Raw genomic sequence first — 22,322 nt, 5'->3', positions numbered from 1 at the left:
CTTTTTTTTTTTTTTTTTTTTTGGTTTTTCGAGGTAGGGTCTCACTCTGGTCCAGGCTGACCTGGAATTAACTCTGTCATCTCAGGGTGGCCTTGAACTCATGGCGATACTCCTACCTCTGCCTCCCGAGTGCTGGGATTAAAGGCGTGCGCCACCACGCCCGGCTTCACAGATAATTCTTAAAAGCTGATTTTATTTTGTTGGTAATGATATCATATGGTTTGATAGGTCCTCATTCTTGTTATGCTTACCAATGAGAATTGTAGGTTTATCCAATGTATATTTTGTGTTGACACACTACAATTTTATTTTGTTTGGTGGCATTCTTCTTTATCACTTTATAATTTTCTTTCAATCAATAAAATTCTTCCCCAGAAGTCTTCTGAGGTATCTGCAAAATAATACATTAAGGGAAAGAAAACATCAGAGACCCTTAATTAATTTTTGCATGCATGTGTGTGTGAGTATGATGTGTGTGCATCTGTGTGGGTTTATGTGAGTACCCATGCACATGTGCATGCATGTGGAAGCCAGAGGTTGGCATTGGGTATTTCCCTCGATCGCTCAGGCCATCAAATTTTATGAGCACAAAGAGCATTGCCAAGGCTAGTGAAGTGCCATGTTTCTACTTTGGCCACTCTCTCTCTCTCTCTCTCTCTATCTCTTTCTCTCTCTCTCTCTCTCTCTCTCTCTGTGTGTGTGTGTGTGTGTGTGTGTGTGTGTGTGTGTGTGTGTGTGTGTTGGTTTGACTTCATAAAGTTATATGTCCTGAATGCTAGGTCCTTAGCTTGGGCAATTTGAGACTTGAAGCTTCCTGGAGGCAGTGTCCTGTTGGAGGAGGTTATGGGTGTTATAGCCAGCTTTCCCTTGCCCGTGTTTGTCACACTTTCCTATTGCCATTGTCCATCTGATGTTGGCCAGGATGTGATGTCCACCCTCTGCTCCTGCCATTATTTTCTCCTGTCATCATGGAGCTTCCCCTCAAGTCTTTAAGCCAAAATAAACCCTCTTCTCCCACAAGCTGCTCATGGTTGGATGTTTTCTGCCAGCAATGCGAACGTGACTGCAACAGTGTGTAACTCATTTTTCTTAAGTCATCTCTTACCCTTATCCTCCCCCACCACATTCACATAGGTCCATTTTAAAACCAAATCTTTCCTCAGAATTTGATGTAAACAAATGAGAAGTGACTGTGTTCTTCCTCTTCCCCTAACTATCACAGAGTCCCTCAGGCTTATCTTTTACACAATTTAGCCCTTGTACTTGGGTGTGGGCAGTCAACCCACAGAATTGAGAAAGTCTTTTGAAAGCAACTTCTTAGAAAGCAAGAGACCTGTTTGGGAACTGGAATTTAGTTTGATACCTGGAACAACAAAACACCTACATGTAGCCTGGGAGATTTCCCTTTTGAAAAATTCCATATTCTTTGGTCTGTCCTTCTAAGTCCTGCCTGTTCTGATAGAAGCCATGACCTCATGTCACACCATACCTGTCATACTGCCCTTTCTTCTGTTCCTTCCATAGAAAGCCATTTCTTCTTGGGATGTTTATGCTATATCTTTCTTCTGCTCACAACACTGAACTCTAACTCAAGTTCACTTCTGATGTCTTATGTCTCCATTCAAATCCAAGCTCAAAATGAGCTGGAGAGGCCCCAGTTAGACCCAATGGCTAGAGAGCAGTATTAAGCCACATGCAAAAGCAATGGATCAAGAAGCATTTGGTTACATTTCCCCATATAGCCCTCCCTTCAATTTGCTCCCCATCGCTACCTGGAGTCACTCTTCCACCTGTAGAGCAATTGTCTTTGATAGTCATGAATGAATCATCAAAGAAGGGTCAGCAGTAAGAAACTGATGGAACATGCCTTGTCCTCTCCATTTTTGTTGCCACAATCTAGAAGTATGTTTGTATACATAGCAGGAGGAACAGAAAATGGACAATAAGGTAACTTCCGTGAACAAGAATTTTTTTTTTTATTTTCTTTCTTGTCTGCCTACTTATAAGTTATTCTTGTGCCTGTGTGTATATGCATATTTGTGATACAGGGATTTAGGGTGCCTTTGAGAACACTGGAGCCTTATCTACATCTTTGTTTGGGCAGCGGGAGTTAAGATCTCAGACTGCCATGGTCACCCAAAACTTCCACTGAGTCAGAGGCCTACATATCCTTATCATATATCCTTATCATATGATTTATGACAAATGAAATACACAGACCACACTTTTGTTACAGACCATGGGGAGACCTAATTAGAAACCAGAGGAGAGGCAATCCTCAGATAATTATCTAATCTAGTGCTGGAAGGTGCTACATGAGCTACCAGGGGAAAATGGCCAACATCTGTCCAAGCAACTCAAAGTCTAAGTGACTCAGAAGCAAACAACCTGACATGATGTTCACACAAGTACAATAGTGGCATACAGCCATGGTGGGTAACCAACTGCTCTTTGATTGGTAACAGATCCACTCAGTGGAAAGGAAACCATATCTGGAACTGGGAAACAAATCAGAATCATATCCAGGTAATGATTCTGTTATCCATTGTCAAGCTCCCACTAACCTTACTCTATAAAACTGTCTAAGCCCTGATAATTTTCTCTAAATTAATAATGGTTGTCCCATTTAACTGGCACTGACTTCACTCTCCATTGGAGAATCTGCTTCTCTTTTTTAGATGGAAACTGGACATAAGGAGATAAAGGACCCAACGCACTCCACCCCAGCTGAGCTGAAACCACAGAGGAACTGGGTAATGAACAAGAATGCTGTTCTCTTAGTTAAGTTGTATCAGTAGAAGGGTGATGGAGAAAGATACTGAGGACCCTCAACACCTACCAAATCAGACATCTAGATGTCGTAAGTGCCTATCACTGAAGTAGACTTAAAATGCTCCCAGCATGGCTCAGGGAATTTTGAAGAAGAGGGAGCAGAAAGATTGCTAGAGCCACAAGTTGGGACATTTTGCACAGAGACATTGCCTCTCCTCCATAACTGACTGCTGCCCCATAATGTATGACCTACAAAACCCATGGGGTTGATCCCCGGTGAGGAAGGCCTCTTCATAAAAGGGGCAGGGAGGAGGGAAAGGACAGTACTAACATGTGATGTTTACATAAAAATATGTCCATATAAACCCAATCATATATTTAAAAAGAGAAAAAGAAATACACAGACCAGAGGATAAGATTTTGAATATTCTATTAAATTGCAACTAAGGAGAGAGAAAGAGAGAGAGATGTCTTACAGCTACAGGAAAGGAGTGAAAATACAAGGTTTCTACCCATCTGAGAAGAGTTTCCAGGAAATGGAAAAGTCCATCTGAGACCTAGATTGGGGTCTTTTATGGGAAGAGAGACTGAATGGTACTCTAGTCTTGATGTCAGGTGTCTGGAGTCAGGTTTTCTGGGAATGGGCAATTTTTCTAGGTATCATAATCTTTCCAAGAGGACCTTCTTAAAAGCAGGTGGAAGGATTCCAGGGGCCAGAGATTAAAAAAAAAAGACCTGACCCTTCTGATATTTCTGACTTGGAGCATAGAGGTATAACCTATATTCTCACCCTATAGGCTCAAAGACATTTCTCACTTCTATTTTTAGAGGAGGGGAGGAGGAGCCAAATGCCCTTGACTCAGCCCTTGAAGTCTCCAATTTGCAAGAGGTCAGAAATGGATAAGGCTTTCCCTAGATCTGTTATTCCTTAAACTTAACCCAATTCTCTCCCTAGAAAGGAATTACTCTTTCCTGGAGGATTAAGATTCCTGGAAGGACAGATATTGGTCATTTTCCCCCAGTTGTTCATGTAGCACCTTGTGGCACTAGATGAGCTAACTGTCTGGGAACTGACTTTCTTCCAGATTCTAGCCAGGTCACTTCATGTTCCATACCAACAGTATATGGTGTCTTTGGCAGTAGAGTTTTACCATTAACCTTTGGTGGGTCATCAAGTAATCTGACAGAAATCTGTCTTCTTTTGGGAAATTCAATACTCTCAAAGACACCCCAAATTCTCATATTGCTTGTGTGTGTGGATTCATGTGTGTGCAGGTACATATGGGTATGTGACAATTTTTTAAAATAAATAGAACTTTTCAGTTACTTTCAGAATCAAATGCAATGCAAGAAAAAACATATTAGTCATTTCTATCTGCTCGTGACCTTGAATAGAAGCCTGACTTATAGTAGGAAGCAAGACAATTCTTAAAATTACTTAGTTATTATTTTATTATTTATTGAATTATTATTCAATAGACATAATACACAGTATTATTCCCTGGACAGAAACTAATACAATGTCCCTTTGTCCACAACATTTACTAGAATTGCCAGTAGGAAATACATTACATCTCTTTGTTTCTCACTCATTCACTTGCTCTCCTCCTTAAAGTTATTTAAATTTTGAGGCTAGAGAGAATAACTCAGCATCATCCCATGCACTACCTTTTATCTGCATGTGAAAAACTAAAAACCAGAAAATGTATCAGTCTTGCCCAGAGAAACAGAGTTATTTAGTGGTAAAACTGAGTAGATTACATGTTCCCCTCAACTTGAATTTTGTAATCATTTACTAAGTGTATAACCATAACAGCTAGGCAACATACTACATGTGTTTAATCTCATATAAGCCAGAAGTATGGCACTATATTTATTTATCATTGTCTTCCACCTGAGGACAGTGGAACTAACATACTTGCCCAAGGCTACACAGATTAATACCCAGGACAGCCAAGATTAGAATCCAGTGATAAAAAATTAATCAAGTTACAATTCTGTTACTCCACAATGGTCCTAAACTTGTGAGGATGGAAAATGAGTCAGATATGACCCCTGTCCTCATGTAGACAAAAAATCAAGAGAATTAAGATATTTTTATAAAACAAATGATTCTATAAAATTATATGGATATACCAAAGAGTGTCAAAGTATTTCCTCCCTTGACACTTACTTGAGAGCCTTAAGAAGTTATAATCTTAGCCGGGCATGGTGGCACATGCCTTTAATCCCAGCACTCTGCAGGCAGAGGTGGGTGGATCTCTTGAGTTTGAGGTCACACAGACTCCATAGTGAATTCCAAGACAGCCTGAGCTAGAGTGAGACCCTACCTTGAAAAGCAAAAAAATAAAATAAAAATTAAAAGTGCTATGATATGTACATGTGCAGCTCTAGTGTCATGAGGAGTGTAAAACACTGATTTTATCTGTTATAAGTGGAACCGTGGTTCATAAGAGGGGTATGTTGACATCTTAATGTTTAGCTTCTGTAATTGTTCAGAAGCAGGATCTTTGCATATATAATTATGATAAATGGGAGCCATCAGAATGGACTCTGATCCAACATGACTAGCACTTCTAGTAGAGAAGAACCTCGTGTGAACACAAAAGTAGATATTTGCAGTTGCAAGCAAGGTGCACCAAGCTTTGACAGCCATCACCACAGGCTTGGAAGAAGCAAGGAAGGAGTCTCCTGAATCAGGGAAGCTATGCCCTGTTGGTGCCTTGATTTCAGACTTTGGACCTCTAGAATTGTAAGAGACTAAATTTCTGTTGGCTTAAACCACTAAGTTTGTGTTAATTTATATCATAGTATAAGATCGATTTCTACTATTTAGAGAGCAGAGAATATTAAAAGAGAACCAGGCATGGTGGCAAACCCCTTTAATCCTAGCACTCAGAAGGCAGAGATAGGAGGATGGCTGTGAGTTTGCAGATGCCTTGAAGCTACACAGTTAATTCTAAGTCATCCCAGGCTAGAGTGAGATCCTATCTCAAAAAGCAAAAACAAAAACAAAACAAACAACAACAAAAGAAAGAGAATGTGCTCTCCATTCAAAGCATAAATGACTATCTGGCTCCTCCTACATCTGGATCTTAACTCAAAACACAATAGAATGTATTTGAAATTTTGCAACTATAAGCAGAGTTGTGGTAAATTTAGCAACAGTGATGAAACATCCTATTTCACTAATAAGCTGGGAGGAGAGAGTAACAAACAGGCTGTGGAATGAATATAAAGAAGCCTGGGGAATTGGGCATATGGTCTAGACACTGAGATTAAGGGACAACCAGCTAAGACTTCTCCCTTCTGACCAAGTGAAAGGCATTGTGTCTTCTGTTATGGGTTGAACTGTGGTTCATTTAAAAAGAAGAAGGAGGAGGAGGAGGAGAAGAAAGAGACATATTGAACTCATGATCATTAGTATCTGTAAAAATAGGCTTATTTAAAAATAGTGCCTTGGGATGGAGGGATGGCTTGGTAGTTAAGGTGCTTGCCTACAAAGCCAAAGGACCCAGGTACAATTCCCCAGGACCCACGTTAGCCACATGCACAAGGGGGCGCAAGCATCTGGAGTTCGTTTGCAGTAGCTGGAAGCCCTGATGTGCCCATTCTCTGTCCCTCTTTCTCTGTCAAATAAATAAATAAATAAATATAAAAAAAACTTTAAAATAGTGTCTTTATAGATGTGATAAACATAAGTCATTAGGGAGGACTTTGATTTAATGTGTCTGGGCAGACACCTGACTGACCTGCCAGAGTCAGCCAGGGAATGACCCATCTCTCTTCTCAATAAGTGTCTTATCAGTGTCTTCATTTCCAGAATGAAGCAAAAACTATTTTTATTTCTGGTGGCAAAGAGAAGTTTGTCAAGATAAATCTAGAGGAAAGGGGAAGCAATATGACTTGGGATCAGTGAGTAAGAGCACACTTGAAAAGGCTTGAGGGCCTGAGGTCACTTGAGTTTGATTCCCCAGGACCCACATAAACAACTGGGCATGGCCACACACATCTGTAACCCCAGTCCTATGGGGACATAGACAAGAGAATCCCTGGAGTTCTCGAAATCACAGCTCTGAACTGAGAGAGAGAAAAGCTCGTTCTTGAGAAAGTATGTGGGTGAGTGGGAGGTAATCAGATGAATGGTAGAGGAAGGACACTTGATATTCTCCTCTGGCTTCCAGTTGCCTGTGAGTACATCTGCACATACACATGCATACCTCACATACAAATACATATACAACACCATACTACATATACTATACATGCACACACACACAAAAATAAAATAAAAAATACTAGAAGACAATGGCAATTGCTTAGGCATCTTGGTTCCTTCCCTAGCTATAGCACCTGCTACCATAGATTAACAAGGTCAGTGGCAGTTTCAGGTATGCTTTTCCAAACAAGCAATACAGGGAGAAATACCACACTACTGTTACAGTCAAAATAAATTAGATGATAAATGAAGAAGATCTAAGAATGCAAAATATTAAAATTAGAGGTTTAGGGTTGGACAGGTGGCTCAGCAGTTAAGGTGCTTGCCTACAAAGCCTAAGGACTCATGTAAGCCAGGTGCACAAAGTAGGGTAATGTATCTGGCGTTCATTTGCAGTGGCAGGAGTCCCTGGTATGTCCATATTCAATCTCTCTCTCTCTCCTTATAAATAAATAAAATATTTTTAAATAATTAGAAGTCCTTAGATGATGGTAAAATGTATCACTCAACTTATACTTCCTGATACCATATTATGGTCTAGTTCTGCTACACCATCCATAGTGGAGGTAGCAAGATATCCCAAATCCAAACAAATACAAAAATAAAAAAATAAAAAGCCATCACTTTATTCAGCTGCAGAAGAAAAAGTTCAGACTCCTTCAGAACTTTTATCATGCCTCCCTCACTTCATCCAGCATCATTTCAGAGCCACATAACCTCTGTATGTGTCCCACTTAGGCAAAAGTAAGGGCAGCTTGTTAAGCATGGGCTCCTATGTCCTTGACCAAGCTTCTAAACTGATCTGACCTGTGCTTCAGTGTGATCTGCTGTAAGGCAGGATCTTCATGGGAAACAGACATCCCAGCAAAGAGTAATTGCTCAACAAGCCTCCAGGACCTGTGTTACTGTGACCCACAGCCTCCATTCTAGTGACTCTGGGCTACTTTGTTTCTGGAACACACATGGTTCTTCCAAGTTTATTTTGATAACACACACCACTCACCTGGATCCATCCACTTTGCCTTTGCTGATACCTACTCTTTCAGGCCCAACTTCAGTTTCCTGTCCTTCACAAGCCCTTCCCTGATAGCGTAAGCATCTATGAGCACCTCCCTTAAAATATCCAAAGTGCACCTTAGGGGTCTCTCCTGCTGCTCAAACTATGTATATTTGTCTTCCTTCCTGTGAGTATCACCCCTTTAGCCTCAATCTAAAAGTGAGCTCTTTTCTCATTCATTTATATCCTCTTAGAACTTAAATGAGCAATGCTTACATCAGAGTTCTCAGAAAGCAGTTGATGGTTACAACAATAACTTGCTCAAATTTCCCATAGCTAATTTATTTTTTTCTCAGTGATTCGTTGCTTTGGATAATGTAGGTACATACTGAATAATACTTAATTTGCTTGTAATATTTAAGTGTAATTTATATTTGCTGGATCGTTTGGCTTAACTGCAATGAGTATGAAAATAGCTTTGAAAGCAAAACTCAAATACAATAATAATAATACACATTTCCATTATTCTTTTGATGATAAATAAAAATCAGTTAAAATACGCAGCACTGATTTGTTCCCTGCTTTGGAAGCAAAAATCCCACAGTTGGTATGCCCATAAACAGCAAGAGGTATCCTAATTTCAGAAATGTAAAACTGGAGAAGGTATGTCTGAAAAATGTGGAAATAGAACTAAGGATTTTGTCTCCCAACACAGCCTTCTTTATAACCCAAGATGTACATGTATTAAAGTGCAGCGATACCAGACACTCTCAGCCAGTCCTGTACATCAGAACATACCTTCTCATCTCATTTGTCTCAGATTTCTCTTTTTACGTAACAGGACCTCATGTTTCATCACTTCTTCCTCTGAAATGTCTGACATCTGCCTCCACCATGTTATGACCACCAACACCTTTCTAGTTCAGACGTGAGGCTCTGCCCTCAGCACAACACAACAGACTGCAAATGTTGTCCCAATGTACAGTCTCGTCAGCCTTCCATGTCCCTACCTGAACATACTGAGTCCCCATAACTATTGAGTGATGTTGAACTTCTTAGCCTTACATTCAAACTCATCTATAATTTAATTTTTACATACCTCTTCAGTTAATTTCAAATGAAATAAATTGGCTCTTGGCTACAAGATATCAGAGCTTTCCTTTTGATAATTTGCCTATCATAGTCATGCTTAAGTATCTTTGTTTAAATTATTCTTTTAATTAAACTTCCTTTCTATCCCTAATCATTGAAATTCCATCCATTGTGAGGGTTTCACCTCATATGTCACTCCGTCTGTGGAATAACTCTTATGACAACAGCCATAATGTCCCATTACCACTCCTGTGCTCCTATATGATTTAACTATTTGCTTTACTTACACAGTCCTTAACATATTACCATAGGCCACACTTATTATTTGCATAGCCATTCAGAGAAGGAGCCTCATTTTATACATTTTTGTGACACTTCCTCATAGGCTTAAGCCATATTCTTGCTTAGTAAAATTACTAAATAAAATATTTATTTAGAATAGGCAATTCATATTATTATATCTCACAATGAGGTTTCTAAGGCGATGTGAAGGGAAATGGAGTATATAAAATGGCAAAACTAAGACTTTTATTTCAAACTATTTTATTAGTTCACCTGGCAGGGCACTCAGCAGCTTGGTAGGAGAATGCTGGGTATGTTTAGGGAAGCAGTGGAAGCCAATATAGCCATTGTTCCTGAGCAATTTGTTTTGCTTAAACAAAGTAGAACAAGTGCAAAGTTGAAATGATAAATGCTTAACTATTTGGGGAGTCCAAAAGAACAATAAACAAGGTACACACAATCACCCAAATCCCCATGTCTTAGATTAGCAGCCTCTGAAAAAGATGTTATCATCTATTTTACAGGACAAAAGGATGCTCTTTCTTTCTTTCTTTCTTTCTTTCTTTCTTTCTTTCTTTCTTTCTTTCTTTCTTTCTTTCTTTCTTTCTTTTTGGTGTTTTGAGATAAGATCTTGTGTACTTCCTGGTGGCCTTGAACTTGGTATGTAGCCTGGTCCTCCACCTTCAGAGTACACCAACATGCCCAGCTGTGTGGATGTATCATATGTCTTTTCTGAGAGCAGTACAACTTCAAGGCCTATGATAGAACCTCAGCCTCAGCCTCACCCTATTCCACAGCACTGAAGAATGAAAATGCAGACTGTGTAAGAGTTGTGTCTAGAGAGCAGCAGTCATTACTGGCCAGGACTGATGCAAAGTCTTACTTGAACCTCAAAGAAGTACCCTGATCATGGCTGAGCACAGAAAGGATGATGTAACAGCTGCTTGCCAGAGCACTTGTGCAGTGCTGTGAGGGACAAAGACAGCAAAATCTATCACTGCCTCTTAGCCACCAGCTCAGAAACTGAAGCAAAGGACTGCCAGGTTGCATGGATCTGTCACTCCTGTCTCTGATTTCATACACATCTCCATAGCCTATGTGTAGAATAACACTCATAGGTAAGTAGATTGCTAAGACTCCCAAGCCTTCCTTATGCTATTGTATGTCCCCCCCCCAAGTTATAGCTGTCTCAAGATCAAAGTATGCTCCTGTCCCATATTTTTTCTCATTCATCACATTTGTCAAAATCTGTAAATATATACATGCAAATACACAACCATGGAGGGAATGTTTCCTTCCCTCTTCATTCTAGATGACAGACTCAAATCTTGCCATACCTCAAACCAGGGCTAACATTGCTAGCCTATCAAGTATCTTCCCTTCATAGTTTACTAACTGGCTTTTTTAAGAGATAAATTTTAGACAGATGTTTTTAGAAATCTTTTCCAAAATGTAGAGATAGCCATGATTCCTTGTATATACTGCAATTATCTTTGCATTGTCCTGTAACTACTGATACCTGATGGATCTAGTATGCTGATGCCTTTGAAATTTTCAAAGGTAAATCACCTTTAAATTTTAAATAGTTCACTGTACATGTACCATTAAGGAGTTTTTTCACCCCCATGTGTCCCTTGCCATTTGCCTTTCTTTGCTTGATTTCACTTTAGAAAATTTCCCAAGAACCTGGAAAAAAAGCAAACCACCTAAACAAACTCCTTGGATTGATATATATATAAAATATGTTTATATATTTATTTATATATATGTATTACTTGTATTGGATGAGAAGGGTATTTGTGGACATACAGACAGGAAAAAAAAAATAACCTTATTTTCCAGTGAACCACAAATCTAAATTTCCCTTTCCCCGTTTTTGAAATGTGATTTCCCTGAGGGCAAGAAGAATGCTATGGAACTTTTGCTTTCTCAACAAGCCCTGAGCTCCTCTTTGCTACTCTCCAAGTGAGTAGTAAACAGTTAATTATTTACTTGTTCACATGGGCTCCTAAAGGACCTGAGTGCTGACATAAACACTAGTCTATGTAGCTCAAATTTTAAGTATTATAGTCTGAAAGGTGTCTGTAGATTTGTAATTGTCATTCTTCCTCCTTTTGATTTTTAAAAAGAACATATTGTATCTAACAAAAACTCTAACAGAATTTGCAAAGAAACATGCCAAATTGGAATGTAAGCCAGGTTTGAGAAAATGTAGGGAAGACTTGAAGAAAACCAATAGATGTCACAGAAGGAATTGAACTTGCAATAATTTTTCTATTTTCACTTTTTTCTTTTTCAGAGTGGATGTTTGAACATGACTATGATTAAGAAAGATACTATGGGCTCTGAAATGGAAAGGAAAAGAGAAGACAAGTGCTGAATCCAAATGGCAACATTATACATTGAAAATAATTCCCCAATGCTATGAGTATTTCACTCCCAGCCTTAAAAATAGTCTTTTCCTTAACAAAATAAACTCCACACAATCTTCATATCTCTTCTTATATCCTATCCCTAGAAGATGAAAAATCATTATAAAATTTGAGTTTGGAAGACCTTCAAAACCACCTAATACAATGCCCTCATTTTACTGGCATGGACAAAGAGCTGTAGCTTGCTTGGAGTTGAAGTAACTCCTCAGAAGTAGCTTAGGATAAAGCACCATCCCTCTGTCCCACAGACTGTCATTCTTTCCGTCAAACCACATTACCTTTCACTGGATCATCAACTCAACTAGGCTTTTGTCTCATCTTTTTGCATAAACCTACCTTCCAACTTCACTCATTTTTATTGTCTTTCAATTCACTTCTAAAATTTTAGCATGGCATAAGATAGCATAACTGTTCAACAAAACACAAAATATACAATTAATTTGTTTATGATGGCCTCACAGTTCCAGCCCTCTAGCTTTACTATTTTTCTGTTACTCCTAGCAAAAATGATTCTTTGTTGCTATTTCCAAACTTAAGACCAAATTCTCATGCATATTTCTGGTTTTGCTCTTTTCCTACGCCTTTTCCTGCACTACAGATCAGATTGCTAAGATTCTGAAACCTGACACAAGAATCGTTTAGTGCTCAATCCTGCTGCCTACTGCCTGTCATCCACCCATCAATTCAAAAATGAATATGTACAAATGTATTTCATGGGCTTGGCAGGACAACTTTTTTAAAGACTGATTGATTTTACAACATCTACCAAATTTCCAGAAATCTATTCCAGCACACACAAACAACCCTCAATACTAAAACAGAATTATAGAAGAGCAAGGAAAAAAAATAAGTTCCATTCATCAGGTACATAGAAAGGGCCCAGTAAAAATAGACTTATGAGAAGTACTGGCTCCCCTGTTGTTGTCCTTTGCAATGAAATGAATCTGGGAATTGTTTTTAGCTTAGTTGTTTGAAATAAGGAAGGGAAAATGTTAGAAAATAGATTGAATCCAGAATTTCATTGGAAAATAAACATGTCAAAGCAATAAAAACTCATTAAAAACATTATGTACACATGAACTGCATGTCCTTCTTCATAAGAAGCAATGATTGCACAGATACAGAAGGAGTCTCATACTCAAGTGAATAGTCTCCCTCCAGAGCCTTTGAGACAATTAAACATTAAAAGCATATATAGATATTGACATAGTCTCCTTCATGTTTTTTTGTTCAGCATTAGTCTTCTGCAAAGGAGGAATTGGAAAGTAGTCTTTACAAAAATTTCATATAATATGTTGCCTAGAAAATATGCCTTTTACTCAAGAAAATTAGCCCAAAACATAGTTATTATAATTTATAACTGAATAGTTAGAATATATATATATATATATATATATATATATATATATATATATTTACCCAAGTATGCAAAATCCTCTGTAGATTTTAAAGATATAATCTACAGATTAAAAACATGTACATTAAAAGACTAAGATTTTTTTTGTTGATTTTTTGAAGCAGAGTTTCATTCTGTAAGAAAGACTAGTCTGGAACTCACAGAACTTCTATTAAAAGGTCAGTCACAGAAATTGCTGAATATCTTAACAAGATGAACTAGTTCTGATTTGGGTGGTGAAAAGCCAGCTTCCCCCACTGAGCTTACCTAACACTGGGGAAATTTAGTATGGAAAATAATTGTAGGTGAAGGAAGTCTCAATCTTAGCCTGCCTTAAGTGTTGAAAACATGACAGAAGACTCAAACAAAGAAGTCATGAGAAAGTGGAGACTTCAGCAATACAGTCAGGTGTGATCAGGTCACCATAAGATTTCTGCTACTGGTGTTTTTACTACCTACTGGAGGGAAGAATGCAAGTTCTCAAACATCTAGACAAGAACAAATAGTGATGTTGAGAGATGTGTGAAGGGGCATTTGCTAGAAGGGAAGCACATTCCACACTGGAAGGACTGGGAAGGGAATGTATGGATCATCTGAAATTTACCAAGTTGGGCAACACATTTGGGACAGAGGACTGGATGAAATCTGGCAACTGCGCAGGAGAACTAAGCAATGCCATCAGTGATTGCCTAACTCTATAAAGGTTCAAGAACATGGGGAAAGGAGAAAATAGACTTCTCTACCTACATATGGGGGGAGAGGAAATGGTCATGACCTGTCTGCTTGCTTTTGCTAGAACACAGCATCATAAACTATCAGTTTGTAGGTCACAGTTCATGCCAGACTAGCCTAATTATCTTTGGCTCCTTTATAATCTGGGTGCATGTGGTAAGGATGGTTGGTAGCTTTATAGAACTCAGTCTCAGTGTTAAATATAAAAAATTTACCAAAAGATTCTTATCTACAGAATAGTGGAAAACTTTGTTCCATGGTGATGAAAGGGTCCAGTAGCGAAGGTAGGAAATGGTCCCCTTCCTGCTGCATGCTTCATCTGACATGAAACTCTCATTGGCTTCAAAGGAGACCTGTGTCCCAAATAATAGCTAAGCAGCAGGAGCAAAAAGCAGTGCTATTACAAATAGCATTACCAAAAATTAGATAATACTAGAGGTACTGATGGGGAAAATGACAAATTATTCAAAACTGAAAGCAAGGTAACTGAAATATTGATACAAATTGTGAGGAGAATCCTCTGAACACTGAAACCTTTAATAGGAAAAACATTTAGAGCCAGACACAAGAAAAAGCCTTTCTCCAAAAATCTCAATTTTATAATTTTAATACACAGTTTTTATTATGCTAAATCTCAAACTAGCTTACACATCCATTGAACCCTGTCTGTGTAAAGAGAAAAACAAACACTGTTGTTTTCTCTTCTCATAAATATACAATACAATAGAGCTCAGTTTGTAACAGAGATGAAGAAAATGAAGACAAAATGTGTGCCTGTATATACCAAAATTTTTGAAAATTCCCATGCAGTATATTGGGAAACAAAGATATTACTAGGAATTTGTGACTCTAAAGTCATTAGAATTATTAAACTCACATATAAAAGAACAGATTCTACTTATCCAAACGTTGAGGAAACTGTGTTATTTTGGGGTTTTTGCCAGTTATATGTTTTAAACATCCTTTTTGAAATCACATTTTGGTTTCTTTTAACTTAAAAGTATGATTTGAGTAATTAGATGCCAAGCCAGCCATACATTTTCACCACATTTGTTTTACAACTCTATATACAGAAAAACTTAAGATGATGCTCTGGATTCAACTTAACTTTTTCCCAAAGAGAATCTGTGAAAATTCAATTTCAATGAACTCTATTTAACTGAGGCATGCCACCTGCCTGGCTCTGAATTGTGGGGAAGTGGTGCTGAACCTGGCAAAGCCTGGGTTCTGACCTCCTGAAAACCATCCATGAAAACAAACCCATGCCTACCTCTATAGATGATCAGATAGAAACAGAACAGATCTAGCAGTAAGTAAATTTCTTCTTTAGATGGGAACAGGGACTAACTTTAAGGTAAAAAGACAATTTTATAGAATCAGTATAATTTCAACTGTTAGAAAGAGTGCCCACAGTGCAAGAGTAAGGAAAGGAGAACAGAGGAAAAGAGAACATAGGAGAGGAGAGGAAAGGAAAAGGAAGGAGAGGAAGGAAATGGAGACAGAGATGGAGAGAATAGAAGGAAAGAGAATGTAGAGAGAAAGAAAGGAGTGAGGGACAGAGGGATAGAAAGATGGGTAAGTATCAAATTTGGTATTTGAGTATGGTGTTCAAAAAAGGTGGATGGCTTAAGAAAATTGTCAAGTACCTTATCAGGAATCATCCATGAGGGTCATGTCTATCATACTAAATACTTTAGACTTGATTCAACTATAAATGAAAATTACCAATTTTCTGAACAGAGGCATGAGTTAATGAATTTTAGGGAAATTGATTTAGCAGTAGGTTTGTAAGATAGATGAGGAGAGAGAGTTGAAGATAGTTCAGTGTTGGGCTCCTTCCCGCACAGGTAGTGCTGAGGGAAGAACCAGGCCTGCTGGCTCCTCCCTAGGGGTTGAGGGGATGATGAGCTTCGGACCACCCAGAAACCTCTCCTGGCCACAGGAGCAAAACCACACTGAGTTGGGAGTCCTTTCGAATCAGGAACTCAACTTTATTGTTATAGGCTGGTGTTTATATAATGTTGAGAAAGAAGGCAGAGACTTTAGGGTGGGGTAAGATGTAAGGGACTCTAACTTCCTGTGCGGAAGTGGCAGGCCAGGGGCCATTTGGCCCCCGGCTGAGTTCTAAGTGCCCACAGGCAGGAATTCTAATTTCCTGTGTGGAAATGGCAGGCCAGGGGCCAAGCCCCCTGCTGAGTCATAGCTGGGCGAGGCAGTTAGGCTCAAGAAGTTCCACTAGGCCTCACCTCACCATCTGGGCCTCTCAAGGCCCAGCAGTTCAGCTTGGTCATGATACTGGGTAATACAAGCTTATATCAGTGACAGTTGAATGGGACAGGGTAAAAAGCAGAAGCCAGAAGTGCTACACAAGGACAGCCAATGGGATTCTGAGCTGCCAGGGGCTGAGGAGCAATGACATTGGGACCCATGTTCTCAGAATACAGGGTGCTCTCCTGAACAGTGATGAGGGCAGTCAGCATAAGCTTTGGTCTCTGACCATAAGTACATTACTAACACTGCAGTCAAACCCCAGAATGCAATGCTCAATCTTAAAAATTCCAAAACTATATCACAAAAGTCTTTTCACCCTGGACTATCTAATTTTTACTTGGTCCTACTCTATAGGTGCCATTGACAGCAAAAAGTGAACAAGTGCCAACATCTTGTAACTTTCCAAAGATCTTAACTCTGAAAGCCACACTAAATATACAGCTTCAACTCTACTAGATAATTACAGTTCTATCCCCATCGGGTCAGTGTCCCATCAGAGGATCTGACCCAAGTATCATGATGTCACATGATGTCATGAAACTCACGTTGGAGTTTTTCCCCCTCCCTGCATCAACCAGTGTTACTATAAAGCCATACTCAACTGCTGAATTTTATTAGTAGTGGTCACTTATGGGCAGGCAGGTGAAGTTAGCCTTGAAGGACATTTAAAAAGTAGTATTTCAGGAGAAGAGATCCAGAGCATCCAGAGCCCACACAGGCCTGCAAAAGCAGCCCTGGCAGCTCCGCTAAGGGCAGCGGTGGTGGCGCACCAGAAAGCTGCCAGGCTCAGATCCAGCCACAGGAAAAGCCAGGTGCAAGAGCTTCCACTCACACCAGCGCTCTCTGCAACTCAGGAAACGTGAAGGGAGAGCGGCAGTGAGCAATGGAGGAGCAGACCACGAGGTAGAAGGACACGTGGAACAGCGAGAGAACCAGAGCAGCTGCAGCTCCCTCCCCTCCCCCACCACCTGACTCCAGCTCCAGTGAACAGAGCAGTGAACAGAGCAGTGAACCTGGAACCCGGCCACACCAACTTGGGCTGACAGCGGGACCCAAGCAGGAGCAGAGTCTGGCAGCAACATCAGCGGCTCTGGCACTGGTAACAGCAGCCCCAGCAGCAGCAGACCCAGTAGCGGCAGCAGGGGCAGACCCAGCAGCAGCAGCTTCAGTGGCAGCAGCAGCAGTGGCTCCAGAAGTGGCAGCTACAGCAGCAGCAGCAGCAGCAGAGACAGCAGCATCAGTGGGCCCAGCAGCAGCAGCTTCAGCTGCTGACAGACCCAGCAGAGGCACCTTTAGCAGCAGCAGTTCCAGCAGCAGGGGTGCTGATCAGCAGGGCCACAGTTGCCAGGCTCGGTTTGCCCCACAGGAAAAGCCAGTGCCCAGCTCCAGAAATCAGAACAGCAGCCCGATGACCCAGGCAGCAACTTGACTGAGACCAAAATCATCCAAGGTAACTGGGATTGCACCAGGGAAGGGTATCAGTTGGTCACAAGCTGATTTGGATCCCTCAATACACCAGAAATCTTAACCTCTATGTTGATAGAGGATCTGGTTGTTATAATAACTACTCTGGCATACATACCTGGGGCTGTTTTTGATTGAATGGGTACAGTGTTTAGTTAAATTTTAGAATCTACCTGTATTTTATTCCACTCAGCCTACTTGAATACTCCAATAGCAGGGAAACTCAACCCCTAGGAGCACCTTTGTAGATACTCTGAGAGTCTTAAGAGCCACACCTAACACCTTAAGCTCCTACCCTGAAAATATATAACATCAAATCAATTGCTACAGCTAAGAATACCCAGCTACCTAGAAAATCCAAGCATTAACTTAATCCAAGATGCAAAAATATATACATTATAACACAAGAAACACTAAAAAGCAAGATGATATAAATCCACCTAAAAGTATTAATGCATCAGAAATGAACTCCAGTGAGAATGAGTTAGAGGAAATGCCTGAGAAAGATCTCAAAAGAATGATTGTAAATATGTTCAAAGAAGTCAGAGAACAAATCAAAGGAATCAAAGAGGAAATCAAAGGAATCAGAGAAGATGCAGGACACCAATTTAATGAAATAAAGAGGGAAATACAAATATAAATAATAAAATGATGATTAATATCTAGGATATACAAAGAAGTCAAAAAGTTAATTTAGAAGGAATGAAACAAGCCAATCAAACAATGGGCTATGGAGCTACATAGAGCATTCTCAAAGGAAGAAATACAAATGGCATATAAGCATCTAAAAAATGTTCTATGTCACTAGTCATCAGGGAAATGCAGATTAAAACTACATTGAGATTCCATCTCACTCCCGTCAGATTGGCCACCATCATGAAAACAAATGATCAGAAATGTTGGCGGGGATGTGGAAGAATAGGAACCCTTCTACACTGCTGGTGGGAATGCAATCTGGTCCAGCCATTCTGGAAATCAGTGTGGAGGTTCCTAAAACAGCTAAAGATTGATCTACCATATGACCCAGCTATAGCCCTCCTAGGCATATAGCCTAAGGACTCATCTCATTTCCTTAGAAGTACATGCTCAACCATGTTTATTGCTGCTCAATTTATAATAGCTGGGAAATGGAACCAGCCTAGATGTCCCTCAACTGATGAGTGGATAATGAACTGTGGCACATTTATACAATGGAGTTCTACTCAGCAGTAAAGAAAAATGAAGTTATGAAATTTGCAGAAAAATGGATGGACCTGGAAAGGATTATACTAAGTGAGGTAACCCAGGCCCAGAAAGCCAAGCACCACATGTTCTCTCTCATATGTGGATCCTAGCTACAGATGATTGGGCTTCTGCGTGAGAATGAAAATACTTAGTAACAGAGGCCAGTAAGTTAAAAAGAAGACATAAAGGGAAGAGAAAGGAAGGGAGGAGGGTACTTAATATGTTGATATTGTATATATGTAAGTATGATGATTGTGATGGGGAGGTAATATGATGGAGAATGGAATTTCAAAGGGGAAAGTGGGGGTGGGGGACAGAGGGAATTACCATGGGATACTTTTTATAATCATGGAAAATGCTAATAAAAATTAAAATAAAATAAAAATAAAAAGTAATATTTCAGAATTTTAAAATAATCATAAATTCTATTAAAAGAGAAATATACTTTATATACTGAACTCCTGCGTGAATGGAAGAGCCGGAGCAGGCAGCATTGCGCATAGCTCTCTCACAAGTAGCGAGAATACCTCAGCAAAGACTGTGGGTAGCGTGTCAGCCATGTCCTCCATGTAATCCTAGTTGATTACTAGATCAAACACAGAACATGTGAACTATGGAGCTATCACAGGATGCCAGACCCAGCTAATCCTAAAGTGTGTATTCTCACTGAGCCCTGTCCAAGCTGCTGATATGTGGGTAAAATTAATGTAGTTCATCATGTTAGCAACAAAGTATTGAGAATATATATATATATATATATTGACCAGACAGTGTAAAGGTATCTTTGAACATTATAAAGGTCGATTCAGGCCAAGTATGCTCACAATGACCAGAGCATATATCAGAAGAAACTTGAAAGTTTCTCTAAATACACTAAAGAGTAACAATAGTTACTTCTGTGAAGTGACCCTGGAGTACAATTGTTTTGTTTATCCATCTCTTAGCATGGTTTATTCCTTACTTTATACAGATGCTCAATTCTGTGATATAAAAAACAGTTTAAATTTGAGCAAAAATGGTGAGATGTAGGAAAAGCCAAAATATGTACTGTGGGTGCCCTATACGGACTGCATTAAGCCAAGCTATTGAGAAGAGCTGCTGCATTTTATCTATGTGTGCCTCAGTTTTTGCATCTATGTCAAAATACCAGAATTGTAAGGGTTTTATAAAAATTAAATTACTGTAGAAATACTTCACACAATAATAAGCACTCAGTAAGTATTACCAAAAATTTCTAAGAATAGGCTGGAGGGATGGCTTAATTCTTAAGGTGCTTGCCTGCAAAGCCTAAAGACCCAGGTTCCATTCCCCAATACCCATGTAAGCCAGATGCACAAAGTGGCACATGCATCTGGAGTTTATTTGCAGTGGCTGGAGGCCCTTCTGTGCCCATTCTCTCTCTCTCTCTCCCCCTCTCTCATAAATAAATAAAATAAAATATTTTTTTAAAAAATAGGTGGGCTGGAGAGATGGCTTAACAGTTAAGGTGTTTGCCTGCAAGGCCAAAGAATCCAGGTTTGAATCTCCAGGACCCAAGTAAGCCAGATGCACAAGGGGGTGCATGCATCTGGAGTTTGTCTACAGTGGTTGGAGGCCCTGGCATGCCCATTTTCTCCCTCCCTCTCTCTCTCTCTCAAATAAATAAATAAATATGTATGTATATAATGGTAGCTTTTAAAAATACTTAAGGAACCTAGAGCTGCAAGTCATCAGCATGGCATGTGGACAGAGGCCCAAGTGGCAGAATCAGACTTGCTCAAGGAAGAAACTATTATTTTTCATCAGATCAAGAAGAAAAAGCAACCAGCATTCTTCAGGGCTGTTGCAAAGGAAGGGAATGGAAGGTTTTGAAAACAATATTATAACTTCTGTAAATGTCACACTGACTTCCATTTTCCAAATGCTAGCAGACCACTAGTAAATTTATACCTTTCTGCTCACTTCCCCCTTCTGCTTCCCCTTCTTCACGGTTTCCACTGGGTGTGACAAGCTGTCTGTGCACATCACAGAAGACCAAGGAACCACAAAAGGCCAAAGCAGAGTCAAGCTTGCAATAGTTTGTGTCTATCAAATGCTTAGTATTTCCCAGTGTATTGGGTATTCCCTAGGTATTGCCTCAATTATGTCAAAAATGCACATGCCATTCCATTTGTTTTCCTATGTGGTCTTCCATTCAAATTATGTTGAGTGGAGTAGGTCACACAGAAGGTAAAGCAGGGTCATTTACTTTCTTCTTCCCCAAAATGTCCCATGTTCTTAAAGTTTACAAAACTTTGCCACAATATGAAGGACAGGAGAGGTTTAAGGAAAATGCTGGGGGTGGAGTTGCCCATGAGCTTACACAGTAGTGAGCATAACGATAGTATCTCATCACAGACAGCGAGCTTGCGGTTATAATTTCAGGCTAATGGCATCACCATCGTCCTGCTTGTAAATTTGAATGAGCAATGAGCAGTGCTGCTCTGACTCAGGACTTGTGCTCTTGCTTCCTGTTTGGTTTAACTTAATCAAGTATCTTAGAAACAGATGTCATTATTTCAGCCCTTGAAGTATGGCTCACCTCAACTTCTTTCCTGGTGAGCCTAGTGCTTCACCTCATGGAAATTTCTACAATTTCAGGAAAACAAAATTGTATGTGTTTTTATCTTTATCTTAGGAATGATGTCAGCTTCTCAAACTACAAAATGGCACTCAGTTTTCAAATAGCTTTCTGAAGAATAGAGAAGTTATGCTAAGTATTGTCAAGGGATAGCTTGTTGACTGTCATTAACTTAGCCACTTTAAGTCCTACTTGATATAAATAGGGTGAAATTAAATAAACCAAGAGCTTGACTAAATACCAAGATGTCTTGGTTCTCTCTATGTAGTGAATTTAAATGAATGTGTGCTGAATTATAATGACTATGATAAGAAGGCTATACAAATTACATACTCAACACCCTCAATGATACATGGGAATGATTATATAGAGTCATGAAGAGTCCTTAATTATCTTCATATAAAGTTCTTGAAGGAGAAAAAATATCACCTACAATTATTTTGTGACACTGGGAAAACTAGTTAAAATCACCAGCAAATGAAATATCCACAATATTTATGTAATACAACAGTCAGCCCTGTGTTTTTGAGACCATTTTCTTATCTTTTTGAGAAAGAAAACTACCTCCAGATAATAGAACTGATACCTGTGAGGTACCCTTCAGTCATAAATCATCGGCTTCTACAGGAAGACCACTCAGGGTGGCATAACTTCATAATAGTAAGAAATAAAGCTCATGTATCCCATGGACTGTGGCTAAACACACTTTATATTCTTTTTTATTTATTTATTTATTTATTTGAAAGTGACAGCGAAAGAGAGAGATAGAGAGAGAGAACGGGCGCGCCAGGGCCTCCAACCCCTGCAAACGAACTCCAGACGCATGCGCCCCCTTGTGCATC

General features: G+C 39.5%; 1 protein-coding gene across 2 annotated transcripts in view; it reads right to left on the bottom strand.

The window, feature by feature from the left end:
• LOC101617089 (cytohesin 1 interacting protein) overlaps nt 1–22,322 on the bottom strand; it is a 71,324-nt gene that overhangs the window by 37,552 nt on the left and 11,450 nt on the right. The window contains exons 2-3 of one of the 2 annotated variants that reach the window (XM_045147901.1): nt 1,773–1,896; nt 252–391 (exon numbers count right to left, since the gene is read on the bottom strand). The gene's annotated coding sequence lies outside the window, so the exon portion shown is untranslated. The remainder of the gene's footprint in view (nt 1–251; nt 392–1,772; nt 1,897–22,322) is intronic. The other variant, XM_045147902.1, reaches the window with a different exon arrangement.

Source organism: Jaculus jaculus, chromosome 4 (assembly GCF_020740685.1).
Source record: "Jaculus jaculus isolate mJacJac1 chromosome 4, mJacJac1.mat.Y.cur, whole genome shotgun sequence".
Classification (NCBI taxonomy): Eukaryota; Metazoa; Chordata; class Mammalia; order Rodentia; family Dipodidae; genus Jaculus; species Jaculus jaculus.
Note: the sequence above shows the minus strand (reverse complement) of the source record. Positions and strands in the feature narration are given on the sequence as shown.